The following is a 5,131-nucleotide window of genomic DNA, read 5'->3' on the forward strand; positions in this document are numbered from 1 at the left end:
ATCCTTAGAAGTACTATCAGATGGATGCGTCACTTTGCACCCAAGTCAACACCATCTAGGTTGCAATATGTGCAAAGTATTGTGTCCATATGATATGATTTGCATGGTCTATCACGCATTATACATCGTTTTCCTCCTAGTGTTATGCACCACCATCAAAAAACGCGCTCCCAGGTGTGTTATCTGAACAAGTACTTATGGGATGGGCATTCCACTTTGAATGCAAGTCAATACCACCTTAGTAGATGCCTATGTAAAGTATTGTGTCCATCAGATATGATTTGCATGGTTGACCAGGCATTAAACTTTGTTTTTGCCTTAGTGTCACGCACAAGCGTAAAAAAAGACTGTCCTAGGTGTGTTATTCCAACAAGTACTTATCGGATTGGTGCGCCACATTGCATGTAACTCAATACCACCTAGGTTGAGGTGCATGTAGATTATTGTGCCCATCAAATATGCTTTGCATGCTCGATCACGCATTATGCTCCGTTTTTCCCCTAGTGTTATGCACAACTCTAAAAGACCTCGCTCCCAAGTGTGTTATGCGAACAAGAACTTATGGGATGGGCATGTCACTTTGCATGCAAGTAAATACCACATAGGTTGAGGCATGTGTAAAGTATTGTGCCCATCAGATAGGCTTTGCATTGTTGATTAAGCATTAAACACCATTTTTGGCTTAGTTTGTGGTCCACATCCGTAAAAAAACACGCTCGTAAGTTTGTTATTCCAACAAGAACTTATTGGATGGGCACAACACATTGCATGCAACTCAAAACTACCTAGTTTGAGGTGCGTGTAATTTATTGTGCCCATCGGATAGGCTTTGCATTGTCGATTAAGCATTAAACACCGTTTTTGGCTCAGTGTGATTCACATCCATAAAAAAACACACTCGTGTGTTATTCCAACAAGTATTGATCGGATGGGTGCACAACATTGCATGCAACTCAATACCACCTAGGTTGAGGTGTGTGCAGAGTATTGTGGCCATTAGATATGCTATGCATGGTTGATCACGCATTATACACCGTTTTTTCCTTAGTGTTATGTTGAAAGAAATATTTTACATCCACAAAGTCACGCTAAGATTTCATCATCACTCATGGTACATAAATGTAATTCAAACAAAATGAGCATGAGATATATTATTATTTATATTATAACCAAGAAAGCAAATGAAATACATGTGAAATATGTACCAAATGGGAAATCCATATGACAAATAGAAAACCACATCATTTAAATATCTTAAAATATGTCCATATGTCAAAATTTATATGAAAAACCAAATGTCTAACTAAACATCAACACTATATATGCCTGTCTTATCAATAGTGGTAGCAATCTCTCCTTCTTGTACAATAGTTGAACCTATTCTAGTTTTCTCAATAGCTTCATGTTCTAGCTCAACAAATTTACAAGCCTCATCATGAAGGGGAGGTTGCAATTCTGATGATGATGCTTGCACCTGATCATTATTAACTACAACTTTTAAGTGGCTGAGATAAAAAATTAGGCTTGGAAGATCACGAGCGACTCTCTAAGAGCGGCTTGGAAGATCATAGGCAATTTCTATGTGGCTAAGGTAAAAAATCATGCTTGGAATATTGTAGGCAACTCTCTAAGAGAGGCGACTAGGGAAAAACTTTGCAAAAAAGAGAGGCAATTAGAGAAAAACTTGCAAAAAAACTAATTTTGAATATGGTCTTGCATGTCACTTTTCACCCAAAAAGTACCCTAAACCCTAAAAGAATTTGCAAATTATGACATAATTTGATGATATCATCGAGCCATGTCATAAAGTTAAACCTAAATTTGATGACGGCATTAAGTTGTAGCAAAGGTTATGATGAAAGTCAATGATCTCATCAAATTTTGGCATGATTGTGATAAAACTCAATAATAGCATCAAGTTTTGTCATAAGTTATGATAAAAATCGATGATATCATCGAATTTTGTCATAAGTTATGATAGAATTCGATAACATCATTGAATTTTGTCATAAAAATGACATAAATAGTAAAATGGCTATAACTTTTGAACCAGGACTCCATTTTGGGAGCTTTTTAACTCAAAATTTAGAGCACAAGTGGCTGTACAACTATGTTCTGGCTTTTTGTTCAAACTTGAATTTGAATTACATCGAAAATCGGGTGCAATGTAAGGTGGTGATTATCTACTACAAAATTCCTTATAGAAAGAAATTCTATCTAGCCAACACATATACCCTACTAGCATCAAGCAATAATCCTAGCATAGATATAGCTATTATTGCCCATGTTCAAATCATATTATGGATAATTGCTATTTTGTTTCAAATTATGACATAACTTGATAACATCATCAACTTCTATCATGAGCTATGAGTTATAATAGCATCAACTTTCCTCGTGACCTATAGGTTCTGAGATGGAGATTAAATTTAAACTTCCACAAATAGATGAGGATGCAATATATGCTGGCATCATCTAGGAATTACAAAATACGCACTTGATGAGGATACAAAAATATGCAGAGATTATGATGGGTAGAATCTTCTTTTATTTTGATATGATAAAATTGCAATCATGCTAACTTTCTTCCTTGTGTGTACATTTGTTTAATGGAGAATGTGCTCAATTTTATGTATTCATGCAAATCCAGTGAAAACAAGAATTCCAATTTTCTAGTGTTTTTTTTTTTGGGATGTATAATAGTAAGCCTTTTTTTTTTAATGACTTAAAAATGGTAAATTTTAACGGCATAAAAAAGAATATTCCATTTATTTCTTGTTTCTATGAAATAGTTCTCACTTCATCCGCAAAAGTGTTCTTATCAATCATCCTTTCGTTGATGGTAATCTTCTGACCTTGACAAACTAGTTGCCCCTCCTTCACATTCACCTCCTGCACCATCCTGGTGAAGTTTTGGAGAGCATCCAAATCGGGCTTTTGAATAGTGAGAGAGAAGCTCCCATATGTCACGATTTCAAGATCAGGGGAGGAGGGGCTCTCTTACTGTGCTAAAGAGGGGGAGGAAAGATTGTGTGAGGAGCTCCCATACTACTGTGTAGGGTCCATTATGAGAGGGGATAGAAGTTGTAGGAAGAGCCAACCATGTCTATGGTGGCAGCTAAGATCCATTGGGCCAGCCACCACAGTGGCCCGCAATTACTTAGCTTCTAGTTACCACCACCGGGGTTGCATGCACGATTACTACGAGTGCAGTAAATTATGGTAATGAGGGATTAGAGGTGATTAGGGTTCATGATTTACTTTTATGGGAATTACTACCCGATGGTGGTGGTTGTCATCAGCCAGGTGTGTCCTGGCTACGATTGCACCGTGCCAACGCTTACCCACCACTGCGCTTTAGCATGCATGGTAATGAGTGACTAGACATGGTAATGAGTGATTGGACATGGTAATGAGTGATTAGACATGGTAATGAGAACTACTGCTCGGTGGTGGTGGCTCTCATCAGCCATGTCTATCATGGCTAAGATTCCACCGGGATGGTAGTTAATTACGAGCCACCGAAGTGGCACCACATGGCGTCTTCTTCATGATTACTAGCCCGTCTGGGGGATTCCACCACAGTGGCCTGCAATTAATATGGATGGAACCCCAGGCCAGCCACCGTGGTGGCTCGAACTTTATAATATATATAAGATCTGTGGCATTTGGCATTATACTACGTTGCTTTGATCCACACATGCTTTGCTACTTTTCTCCACACCCCTCCTCTAGCTCTTTTCCACCCTTGCTCTACTTTGCTCCACGCTCCCTCCTCTAGCTCTTGTCACTGCATGTGCTTCAATGTTCATCTTCTGCTCACCCACTCATCTTTAGCATGCCTGGTACCACCCCCCCTCAATGCTTTGTGATCCCAATAATATCTTCCTTCTCATATAAGGTGATTGCGTTGCACTCACCTGGAGTAGAAATGCTAGCACTAGTGGAGACCCTTCATTCCCACAGGTGACTCCCCACACATATGAATGTCGTCACCTCAGATAACATGCTCACAGAGGGCCTCTTTATGGTTGTGCTGTATGGGTTCCCCCTAGATGTTGACAAAGGCCTCAATATTTTTAGACCAAAGTCCTGGCAATGTGCCTCTCCATCGTATCCTCCTTTGGCTCCCTAAAAAATTTTAATGCAACAAGCTAGATTGGTGGAAAACTGAGTTGTACATTCCCTCTTGCTTAGACAAGGCTCTCAGCAATGGCTGGATGTAATCTTTTGGGCTCTCGACAATCTTTTGGCTCACTGGATGTAATGTTTTGGTCTCTAATGCATTTATGTAATCTCTTTTTGTTCAATTTGAGGCTCTCAATATGCACTGTTGTTAACTTTTATATTTGTATTTGAATGGTTATGGCCGCTACCCATAATCTTTTGTTAAGGCTCTCAGCAATTTTTGAGTTTTACCATTGCCTTAGGAAATATGAATATTCCAAGTAGTGATGTTGGATAGTGTCTCCCATACACTATCCTTTGACGATGGCAAAGGGCGTCCTTGGATCCTATAAGCTAGAGAGGCTAGATCAATGGAGCCAAGTGAAGTTACACTACATCCATTGCATCCTGGCAACAATCCAGAGGGCACTCATTCAAATCCTTAGTGCTACAGGGCAACCCCAAAGACAAAGCAGGATTGTCTTCATATCTCAATCTACACAACAGAGGTATCTACTACTAAAGCACATCTACTTGAGACTATGCCAACAAACCTCCATGCGCCACCATCCAAAAGAAGTACAAGATCTTTCATGGCCTATGGCTGGTCCAAAGTCGTGGTCACTAGAAACATAAGATAGCCTCTTGGGAACCCACCGCTCAACCCAAGGCTCTCTCTCGATGAAGCCAGATTGCCACCTCCAACTGTAGACGTAGGTCAATGTATGTCCTGTATGAGAAGAAGGGCAGTTCCTCCAACTACCCTGACTGCCCTATCATACTAGCCAAAACCACTTACTCGGATCCCACAGAATCTCTCGAAGAGGGCTAGTCCTCTCTTCAATTTTTGCTCGATATAAGTTGATAATTTTTTTATAACCTGTTATTGGACGTAAATGTACATTGTAATCTCTTTTGCTCAATTTTCACTCGATAAATTGTACTTTTTCCATCATTTATATTT

This window comes from Dipteris shenzhenensis, chromosome 32 (genome assembly GCF_047967505.1).
Source record: "Dipteris shenzhenensis isolate YYH24624 ecotype China chromosome 32, Dip_SZ_1.0, whole genome shotgun sequence".
NCBI lineage: Eukaryota > Viridiplantae > Streptophyta > Polypodiopsida > Gleicheniales > Dipteridaceae > Dipteris > Dipteris shenzhenensis.